The 11893-nt window shown below is 41.3% G+C and overlaps 1 protein-coding gene across 1 annotated transcript in view; it reads right to left on the bottom strand.

Moving 5' to 3' along the window:
* The window catches only part of Rcl1 (RNA terminal phosphate cyclase like 1), a 46697-nt gene that overhangs the window by 33857 nt on the left and 947 nt on the right, over positions 1–11893 (bottom strand). The gene's annotated exons all lie outside the window — the stretch shown is intronic.

Raw genomic sequence — 11893 nt, 5'->3', positions numbered from 1 at the left:
TTTTTTTAATGCATAAAATTTCACATAAAATCCAAATACTTTTTCACATAATTTAAAAGTTTAAAAATGATTTCATCCAATTTTTCAGTTATGAAGAATGTTTTAAAGCATCACCTGCAGGATGTGATTATAATCTCAGAACTCAGGAGGCTGAGGCAGGAAGAAGAGTTCCAAGTCAGCCTGGGCTACTCGATAAAGACGTTTCTTTTAAAAATGGGAAGAGAAGAAAATTTAAAGGAATATTCAACTGCAGAAAAAAATCTTCAAACTATATTAAAAGAAGGGTTAAAAGGAACATATTCAATGTGATTTCAAGTTCTTTAGAAAATAACGGGAAAACAAGACAATAAATGGTTAAGTAAAGTTAGGAAGAAACTACACACACTCAATTCTCAGTTAAGAGATGTATATAATTACTTAGAAAAAATATTTCCTTTATACATGAGATAACATTTTATAATTTCTTGACCTGCAAAATTCTTAAAGAAAATGACATTTTCCCTAGATTGTAAACAGACAAAGGAAAAGCTACAGAACAAAACAGAATATCCTCAACAGAGACACAAATCAGGAAAGTAGATGGAGTGTTTGCTATAGCAAAAGTTACCATTCGAAAATTTTATAAATTAGAAGAAGGAAAAGCAAGAAACAAGATGAACTGAGAGCTCTGAAATGGGAAAGAAGAGCTGGAGAGATGGCTCAACAGTTAAGAGCACGGACTGCTCCCACAGAGGACCTGGGTTCAATTCCCAACCCCACCTGGCAGCTCATAGCTGTCTGTGACTCCAGGTCCAGGGAATCCAATGCCCTCTTCTGGCCTCCCTAGGTAGCAGGCATGCATACAAAACAACCATAATACACTCAGAAAAAAAAAAAAAAAAGAAACATTTTCAACATCAACAACAAAAAGAAATGGTTAAGAAAATACAGCACTATCGAAAAATCTGGGAAATGGGGGATGTTCTGTAGTCTTCGAATTAAGGTGTGCAATCTACACCAATTATTTACATTTTGACCAATAAGAATTTCCCCAAAGTACTATTACTTTTATAACATAAAAATGAAACCACAACTTTTGTCTCACACATGCAAATTTTGTGTGTATTTTTATTTTCTTATATGAAAACCAAAGAAATAAAATAAAGAAAAGCCAGATAAATAAAATAAGATAAAATGAAAGAACTAAACCCAACAGCCCTGGTTCTGGATGCTGGGATCACACTTGCGCAGTCATGCTCACAAGCACTTCACCAGGAAGCTAGCGCCAAGCTCCCCGAGGACTGAGAGCTTTTACAACAAACCAGTCTCCATCACTACACTTCTAATGAAGCTAGCACCCAAAACAAAACAGAAGACATAAAAAGATACAAAGCAAAGAGAAGGAGAAAAGGTACCAATATTGAAGAACAGTGGTGAAGGCCTTGGACACTTTTCAACATTCAAAGAAAAATAAATTGGCAAATTGCATCTTCCAAAGTACAAAAAAGAACATATAAAGAGGGCTCCAGCAAGACAATAATGAACATTAATTTTCAAAAATAAGTTAAAGTACAAGCTAATCTCATTTAATGAAAGCAGATCAAAACCCCCAAATAACACCTAAGTAAAGAGATGCACAAACATCATCTGTATTTTTTAAGTTACCTATTGGGACTAAGGATGCATCTTAGTCAGCTTGGCGGGAAATGTCTCTTTTCTAGTAGAAAGAAATGCTGTCGATGAAACACAAGAACATCTAGATCACCACAGCACTGATCACACAAATAGCCTAGTGTGAAAAGAATCTGACAAAATTCAGATCTATTCATTCCGTTTTGAAAGGTATGGTGAGTTTACTAATTTTAACAAAAGGGTTATTTCTAAAATAGAAGCCTTAGTTCAAGAACAGAGAAATCTTCCACAGCCATGGGGAAATCAGTGTAAAAACACCTAGGCGGTGCTGAGTTCTGAATGTAATAGATTTTTCCTCTATATATTATATATCTATATTTAGTTTGCAAATTAAGTAAGAGACCAACAATAATGACTCATAAAACAATGATTTCAAGAAAATACTGAAAGTTCCATGAATGTGCTATCTCTCAAAATGTCTTCCTGTACCCTTCCCTTTCTGACGGTGCAGTGCTCACGTGGTATGGCCTTGGAGTGGCATAGGTCTGGGCTGGAAGGGATACCTGGACACAAGTATTATAATACCTTTGTCACTGAATGTGGGAGCGGGGTCACAGTTGTTACCCAAATCAAGTCCACCCACCCATCCTCAATAAGCCACTTAAAAGAGCCAAATTAGCCAGGTGGTTGTGGTGCACACCTTTAATGCCAGCACTTGGAGGCAGAGGCAGGTGGATCTGTGAGTTTCAGCACAGCCAGGGCTACAGTGAAACCCTGCCTCAAAAAACAAAACTGAGCCAAAAGAGTCAAATTAAAAGGGACAGCAGAAAAGGAGATTTATTCATGTGGCTACATTGGGAAAAGGGGTAAAATGAGATCAAAATTTAGAGGGCCAAGGCTATGCACAGCTAAGCATTCCTGGCCAAGGTGTGTCCCAACTAACACTGACCTACCACTGTATAGACTCTTATCAACAGAAAGTCTACCAACAACAGCAGAATATACATTTGTTCTAAGTGACCACAAAAGTAATACCAAAATAGACTTAAAATTCAACATATTTAAGAGTTGAAATCATAGCGATATCCTCATACCATAATAAAGTCAAAATCAGTATCACAAAGAAAGCAAAAAATAATCCAAACACTAGGAAATCAAAACATGCTAATGAATAGGTCATGCTAATGAAATCCATAGGTCAAAGGAAAAATTTTAAATCACACTAAACTGAAAGAAAACAAAAATATACCAAAATGTGTGGGATACAGCTAAAGTACTATTGTATGGTACATTTTTTGTGTACTACATGCTTTTATTAGAAAAAGAGACATCTTTCTCAAAACTCCACCTCAAGAAGCTAGGGGAAAAAAAGCAAAACAAACCCAAAACTGGAGAATGAAATAAAAATACAAGCAGAAATTAAATTAAAGCAAGAGAAACTCACTGAAATTAAGACCTAGTCCACCCCCTCCCCCGTTTCTACAACCATAGATGCGGGGTGGGGGGGGGGTGAGTGCTGAAGACCAGAACCTCAAATATTCAGGGCAAATGCTCCATAACTGAGCTATATCCAGAAATCTCAAGAATACACACAAACAATTATATTTTAAAATGGGCAATGGCATGAAAAGACATTTCACAGAAAACATTAGGTATATGGTGGCATATGCAAATTAATACAATGAAAAATGACTACATAATAAGCATGGCCCATAATGACTAAAATAAAAGCATTTCAATTGCCAGTGAGAAACATTGCTGATGAGAATATAAAATGGTGCCCAGACTGAAAGAACCTGGCATCGCCTTAAAAGAATGAAAGAGGCAACTAGCATGCAACCAGAAAAAAAAAAAGACTGAGTCTTCATAAAATCTAGTCTACATGGGACTAGAGCGATGGCTCAGTGGTTAGGAGCACTGGCTGCTCTTCCGGGGACTTTGGTTCAATTTCTAGCACCCACATAAATATTCACAACCATTTGTAACTCCAGTTCCAGATCTGATGCCCTTTTTTGCCCTCCGAGGGCACCAGGCATGCATACAATACACAGACATACATGCAGAAAAGAAAAATACCCACACGTGAGAACAACAACAACAACAAAAAAAAAACAAACAAAAAAACAAACCCTACCATCTTTCAACTGTGTAGAATAGTTCAAAATTAGGAGTGAGCCAGATGTTCTTCAAAAGTAATTTTAAAATGAGAACGAGAGAGGGATACTTTCATTTCATTTTTGTACTCAGGAATTTTTGTTTGGTTTTTTGTTTTTCAAGACAGGGTTTTTCTGTAAAACAGTCCTGCTATCCTGGAACTTGCTCTTGTAGACCTGGCTGGCCTTGAACTCAAGAGATCAAGCCTGCCTCTGCTCCTGAAGTGCTAGGATTAAAGGTGCGCCCTTAACACTGCCCATTTTAGGAATTTTTTTAAAAAGTATCAAACTTGATTAAAAAACTTAACAGTCATGCTACAATCCACAAGCTGTATGCTGCCAAGGATAATGAATACAACCCAACAAACTCAAAGCATCATGATTTTTGATTTTAGTAACTCAATTCTAATAAAGATTCTAAGATATGAACTTTGCATATAACACTGTTGTATCAAAAAGAAACCCCTGAGAGGTTGTTGCTGAATGAAGCATGTAGCCTGTATACTCTATAATTTCATTCATAAACCTTTTTTATATATTTTATTTTTTTTGGTTTTTCAAGACAGACTTTCTCTGTAACAGCTCTGGCTGTCCTGGAATTTGCTTTGTGGACCAGGCTGGCCTTGAACTCACAAGAGTCCTACCTCCTGAGTTTTGGGACTAAAGGCTTACATCACCACACCAGTTTATATAACAGTTCTGAACGATGAAACTGGGAAGAGAGAATAGAGTAGAAGGAATGAAAGGAGACAAATAGATGTGAGCACAAAGGGGCAACCAGCAATTTCCCCTTTCCCTCTGATTTGTTAGTTTCCTGGGGAAGGGGCAGCATGATGTCAGGTCAGGTAGGTAAGGAGAAGAATACACTCTCAAGTGTACAATATAGTGAACTGGGAGCCAGGAGGATAAATCTCATGAGGAAGGATGTGGGTATCATTCAAGGCAGTAAAAATATTCTTTGCAAGAAGCCGAAGGAGTCTCAGTGGCTTCAGGGGAAGGCAGGATTGTCTTCTCAAATGGTTTCACAGCACTCAAGAGTGGAGAAGGGAGAATGGTAGCCATTCCACTGACTGGGAACTGCCTACCTCGTGTAGATTATGTCAGCGAGGCAGGGCTGCAGAGGCAGAGGTTTGATTACCAAGTACTGCACAGCAGCTAGGCCTCAGACCCTTCCATCTATACCAATGACTACACTGGCAAGGGCCCCCTGGGGCAGAGAAACATCTCAAGGCCGGTCATCTTCTGCCGACAGTCTGTTGAGATCAAAGCTTCTGTGTGACAAGTCAGCTTCACTTTGTACAAGAGGTGCTGTCGGCCATGGTGCTGCCCAGGTGCTGCCAAGGCCGACGGCAAAAGTTCAGCTAGCTGCCACCATGAACCTCAGGTGTGACGGCCACTGGGCAGCTTCTGACCAAACCAAAGCCATCCAGTTGACTGTCCCACCACTTGTCATGATGTTCTTTGGTTCCAAGTCTCAGTGAACCATGCAATCGGCATGAAGGAATCTAAGTCTTTTAAAAACTGGGGCGTTATTAGCTCCTTGATGGGTCTCAGCTAGCAAGACCGATGGGGTTCCTAGACCAGTCAACTATACCTCAGATCTTGGTCTATGTGCCTCAGAAACCCCACCTCATGAACAGTACAGGGGTGGGGGCTGGGTGGGGGGAAGCCCCGTCTAGTTCTCATCCATTAAGAATTCTCATAACTCCCCCCCACCCTTTTTTAATTGGTGGTAGTAGAGAATCTCACACTCTTGAGGTCCGCAAAGTAGCTACTGTGTGAATGACTGGCCTGTCCCACAAGCTCTGGTACCAAATTCAGACCCTGGTTCATATGAAGGGGTGTCATTCTCATACCAGGCCAAAAGCTCTGGGATGGTCTGTATGGACATATGAAAACCAGGTAATAAGAGGAAGTTTTACAGCCATGAAGACATTCTATAGCTCCCCATGTCAGTGCGCATACCCTGGTTGTGACACTATCGGTATGACGGTTTGAACAGATGGTCCCATTAGGAAAGTAGTACAAGAATCTTCTATTTATTACAATTGTTAATGAACCTACAATGATCTCAAAAAGAAAGATTTAGTTAAAAAAAACAAGATGGTGCATACTCCCAACCAAATACAGTTCTTATAGCATCTAAGCAAGAACAGAAAACAGGCCGTTCAGATTCTTGACATGTTTGGTATGTCTTGTTTGGGGCAGCCAAGGATCACCACCTAGGAGCACATATTAACAACCAACAGAAGCACTAATTAACAGGACAACATGCAACCTCTACATGTCATTATCTGTCATCCGGCTCACTCCAATCCTGTTGTCTATTAACAATTCCAATTATCAAATCATAATGAAAAAAAATATATAGGTTCGCCTTCCTTTTAGAAGATCTCGTTTACAAGCAGCTATCCCCTAAATGTGTCTGCTAATCAAAAACTGTTTTCCTTCTCAAAGAACCACATGTAGCATTTCCTCGGCACATCTTAAAGGGTTCTTTTGATTAAAACTGTTTAACCTTCCCATTTCAGAATGTCTGCTTAAGCCATGTATAGCATTCCCACCGGCCCAAGCAACTCTTCTAACTTTCCAGAAGAGGACTCCGAAGCTGGACATATGAGCAGCCTGGTAGCAGCAATCTTATCAGACCTACACTTATCAATTTTATCCAAACCAAGTGCATCGTTTGGGAGATTCGACAATTACCTTTCATGAGGCTTTCTCTACTTAGCCCCCACATCACACAGAACTCATTTAGACCAACTCGTTAAGCCCTTGTGAGATCCAGAGGTAAAGACCCCTGGACAAGCAGGATGTAATGGTATACATAGTAATTCCAGCGTTCAGAGGCAGGCAGATCTCCCTTAGTTCGAGCCCAGCCTGGTCTACAAAGTGACTTCCAGGACAGCCAGGGCTATACAGAGAAACGCTGTGGGGGAGGGGGGGAGAAAGCTGGAACAGGTACTGTATCATGCCAATGAAGAACATCCAAGTGTATAACAGGAAAAGAAGCCCCTCAGGCTGGCTGGAGCTGGCTGAACACTTAAACCCATCACCTCACTTAACTATCCTGGCTATCTTACTTTCAATAAAATGACAGAAACAACAACAGAAATATCACTTCTTCTTTGAAGCGAAGAATACAATGAGACAGTATAACTGGTTGTGTTCAAAAGTGAAATATAAGTTGAGTATAGTTATACTTTCATTGCTTTTGCTTTTTTGGTATTTTTATTTTTTTAATAAATTTATTTATTTATTAAGGATTTCTGCCTCCTCCCCACCACCGCCTCCCATTTCCCTCCCCCTCCCTCGATCAAGTCCCCCTCCCTCATCAGCTCGAAGAGCAATCAGGGTTCCCTGACCTGTGGGAAGCCCAAGGATCGCCCACCTCTATCCAGGTCTAGTAAGGTGAGCATCCAAACTGCCTAGGCTCCCACAAAGCCAGTATGTGCAGTAGGATCAGAAACCCATTGCCATTGTTCTTGAGTTCTCAGCAGTCCTCATTGTCCGCTATATTCAGCGAGTCCGGTTTTATCCCATGCTTTTTCAGACCCAGTCCAGCTGGCCTTGGTGAGTTCCCGATAGAACATCCCCATTGTCTCAGTGTGTGGGTGCACCCCTCGCGGTCCTGAGTTCCTTGCTTGTGCTCCCTCTCCTTCTGCTCCTGATTTGGACCTTGAGATTTCTGTCCGGTGCTCCAATTTGGGTCTCTGTCTCTGTCTCCTTTCATCGCCTGATGAAGGTTAATATTCAGGAGGATGCCTATATGTTTGTCTTTGGATTCACCTTCTTATTTAGCTTCTCTAGGAACATGAATTATAAGCTCAATGTCCTTTATTTATGGCTAGAAACCAAATATGAGTGAGTACATCCCATGTTCCTCTTTTTGGGTCTGGCTTAGCTTTTTTGGTATTTTTAGACAAGTTCCAGCTACTTCGCTTAATTCAGTGGTTGTTAACCTTCCTAATGCTGCAACCCTTTACAGTTCCACATGTTGTGGTGACCCCCAACCTTATTTTCGTTGCTACTTCAGGACAGTAATTTTGCTAGTTATGAACCATAATGTAAATATCTGTGCTTTCCAATGGTTTTAGGCAACCCCTGTGAAAGGGACGTTTGACCCCTACTTCCATGAAGTTTCCACCTACAGGTTGAGATACGTTGGCCTAACTGACCTAAAATTCACCAAGAAACCCAGGCTGGCCTTTGACCCCTCTAACCTCCTGGCTCCATTTCTGAGTGCTGGGGTTCTGAGTGCCACCATACCAGGTGTATCTGAAGAGTTAACTGGAACCATTCCAGAACCACCTTTCTTTGGAGGCCAATTTCTTCTCATTATTTAAACTTCTATGCACAGAAAAAGGGCAATTTTATTTAACATATCAACTTCTCTGTCTGAAGTCCCAGGGCTTGGCATGACCTAAGTCTCATCTACTTCTGAAACCCAGGGTTTTCCTCTGCATCCTTCTCTATGACAGGTTACAGAGATAAATACTGCCATGTCTAATTCCTCAGGCAGTTCTAATAATACCTGCTATTACTCTCAAGAATTTGCAATATAACACAAAAGCTTTAATTATTAATGTCTCAGAGTTTTTAAAACCCCAGTACTGACATTTCAGTAGAATTGCTACTAATATACAGTATAATTCTTGACTGTGAGGTCCATCCTGTACATTATTGCAGGGTATTAGCAGTTTCTTGGGCTCTCCTATTTGGTAATTCCCCTAGTGATACCCAAAAATGTCTCCAAATACTGTCAACATCGTAGAGGGCAAAGCTACCAACAATCTGCAAATATATAGAACTGATCACCTAAAAGAGAACTCCAAAGGAACAACATACTTCTCCTGAAATATTCGGAGTTTCCAATGTTGAGAGAAAGGCTTGGTACACCAGACAGCACAACTTTACCCACCGTTCAGTAGAATCAGCACAATAAACCAATCAGCATCTGTTCCTCCTGCTCACTGGACCCTGCTCATGACAACCAAGTATTAGTCCCCATAAGAATCCCACAAAGCAGGACTATTTGAGTCCACTTTACCGATAAAAAAACCCAAGGCTCAGAAATGGATCTTGCTTTAACATTTGTTTTATGTGTGTACGGGGTGGGTATGTATATATGACCGCATGCTAACAGAGGTCAGAGGACAATCTGACAATCTGAGAGAGCACTGTGGCACACTCTTAGACACAGACAGATACAGAATGTTAAAAAAATAAACTGCTTAAGAGAACTGTTTCTTTCACCTATAATGATCCCCACAGCTACTGTTTCCACTATCACAATAGAAGGACATCCAGAATGTGTGTCTTCTTTACAACTTGGGCTCCAACAAGTCCCTCCACCACACTAGACCCTTGCTACTTCATGCTATTCCACTCAAGTCCCTCCTGTAGAGAACAAGCTCCCTGAGCGACCAACTCCTACCTACATCTATACTCCGCTACCGCAAAGCCGTGCACATGAGGGTCAGTAACCTTCCGAATGGTTCCGAGGCATGCCTCCTCCAAAATGCACTCCTTTTGAAATGTTTAAGCAAGCATCTTTGCATTTCAGCTGGAGACTATATTGGTTATTCTCAAGGTATTTTCCAAATTCCATAATCCAAGTCAAGAAGAGGCAGACAGAGATAGATGAAGCGCCCATGGATTTGACTACCAAAACCATGTGTCTGAGGCTACATACATGTGTTTATGTTTATGTGTATATTATGCACACTTAATCTGTCTACGTACCAACATTCATGTTACATCTACAAATAAAAGTAGAAGTATGTATCTGGGTCCCTCTGTAAGCAACCAGACAGACAAGTGTTATAGGATGTTTTACTCTTTTGGCTTTTTTGGGGGGTGGGCAGCACCCAGCTCCCAAATAAATCACATATGGAGGCTTATTCTTAATTAAAAATGCCCGGCCTTTGCTTGGCTTATTTCTTGCCAGCTTTTCTTAACTTAAAGTATCCTGACTATCTTTTGTGTCTAGGCTTTTATCTTTCTCTGTTTACCTTTCTTTACCCACCGTGGCTTGCTGGGTAGCTAGGTGGCTGGCCGCTGGTGTCCTCCTCTCCTTGTGCTCTCCTCCCAGAGTTCTCCTTCTGTTTATCCTCTCTGCTTGCCAGTCCCACCTACCCTTGCTCCTGCCTCGCTATTGGCCTTTTATTTCTTTATTAGGACCATCAGTTTTCAGGCACAGTAACACAGTTCACAGAGTTAAACAAATGTAGTGTAAACAAAAGTCACACACCTGAAAATAATATTCCCCAACAGACAAGCATCTAGCTAGAAGGTTCCTAAGCCCTTAAATCAGCACAAGGTCTTAGGTGGCGGTCTCTATTATACTAGTACATTGAGGAGGTGGCTGGTTAGGTTTTTCTGTCAATTCGACACAAACCAGTGTCACCTGAGAAGACGGGGCCCTCGATTTGGAAAGTGCACCCAACACATTGGCTGGCCTATCTATCAGTAAGCTTGTGGGACATCTACCTGATTGATGATAAATGTAGGTGGCAACCTCACTGTGGGTGACGCCACCCCTGGGCAGGTAGTCCTGTGGTGTGTAAGAAAGCAAACTGGGCAAGCCAGTAAGCAGCATTCTTCCTTGGCCTCTGGTTCGAGTTCCTGCTCTGGCTTCCCCTCCTGATAGACTACAACTTAAGTTGTAATAAATCCTTTCCTCCCTGTGTTCCTTTCAGACAAAGTCTTTTATTACAACAGAACCCTAAGACATGAGGTAAAGAGAACTCGTGTCTACAGTGGCGCATCCCATAAAATAACCACCTCCCCAGGTACCAGATCCCCTACCCTTTCAGAAAAATGCCAGGGTCAAGTCCTGTTTTTGAAAGAAACGGGCTCCTATGTGAGTTCCATTCAAGTTTGTGGAAACATGAGCACTGTACTGGGGCATAAGATACAACTCGGAATTGTATCTTATGAGCATTATATCTGTGAAAGAAAGCCCACCTGGGCTAAATTCTGCACCCAGTGGTCATAGTAGAAACAAGGTCTCCAGGCTAATCTGGTATTGAAAACACAGCAAAGCAGACCAAGCAATAACTTTTCCCAAGGACCAAATTTAAAACTTGGGGTGGTGAGAGATTTGAGGGAAAGAGCACTAACTCTTCAGTGCCTCCACCTCAACTTTGAGGGGTTTTTTTTTTATTGTTCGCTTTCAGTTTTTGTTTGTTAATCTGTTTTTTTGTTGTTGTTCGGGTTTTTTTTTCTTTCTTTAAACAGGGTCTATGTAGCCCTGGTTAGCCTGGAATTCACTGTGTAGACCAGGCTAGCCTCTTAACTCACAGAGACCCACTTGCCTCTGCCTTCCAGTTTTTGTTTGGAGACAAAAACTCACCTGTGCTGGCCTTGAACTTGTGATCCTCCTGCCACAGCCTCCTGAGTGCTGGGATTATAGGTGTGGGTCTCCAAGCCCAGTGTTTTCTCCAGCAATATAGGGAGGACAGGAACTTAACCCTGACCTTACCAAGCCTTCTAGTGTCTTCCTTTCTAGCCTTCCGTTTCCATCACAAAACTTCAAGAGTGGCAGAAACAAAACTATCAAAAAAACAGATTCAGACAGATGATGAAATTGGTCTAGCCATCTATTACAAGAGGCTCTGTGAAGTTAAACACATCAGCCTGACCCAGAAAGTCTCCTGAACCAACTCCAGGCCCTCTCTACCTTCAGGCTACAGGAAGGTTTTGATTCAATTGTCTTAATGTGTCTCTTAAGATTAAAAAGACGCTTTTGAATGTGTACCTAAAAACTAGGGGAACAGCTGAAAACCAAAGCCATTTAATGAGATGTGGGTCCAAATGATAGGTTTAACCCATCTGCCTCTGTGGAGCAAATAAATAAATAAAAGAGCTTGAAGTGTATAGCTTACTGTTTGGTGTTCCTTTTCCTGAAGTCAAGACAATTAAATTTATGAATTAAAATTTTCTCAGCTGAGCGAAATGTAGCAGGCCTGTAATCCCAGCACTCGGGAGGTGGAGGCAGAAGGAATAGGAGTTGAAGGTCAACCTCAACTCCACAAGTTTGAGCCCAGCCTGGGCAGCATGAAACAACGTTTTAAAAACAAAAACCCATCTCAGCCGGGCGGTGGTGGCGCACGCCTTTAATCCCA

The sequence above is a fragment of the Microtus ochrogaster genome, chromosome 8 (assembly GCF_000317375.1).
Source record: "Microtus ochrogaster isolate Prairie Vole_2 chromosome 8, MicOch1.0, whole genome shotgun sequence".
NCBI classification, from domain to species: Eukaryota; Metazoa; Chordata; class Mammalia; order Rodentia; family Cricetidae; genus Microtus; species Microtus ochrogaster.
This window is presented reverse-complemented; position numbering and strand designations above follow the sequence as displayed.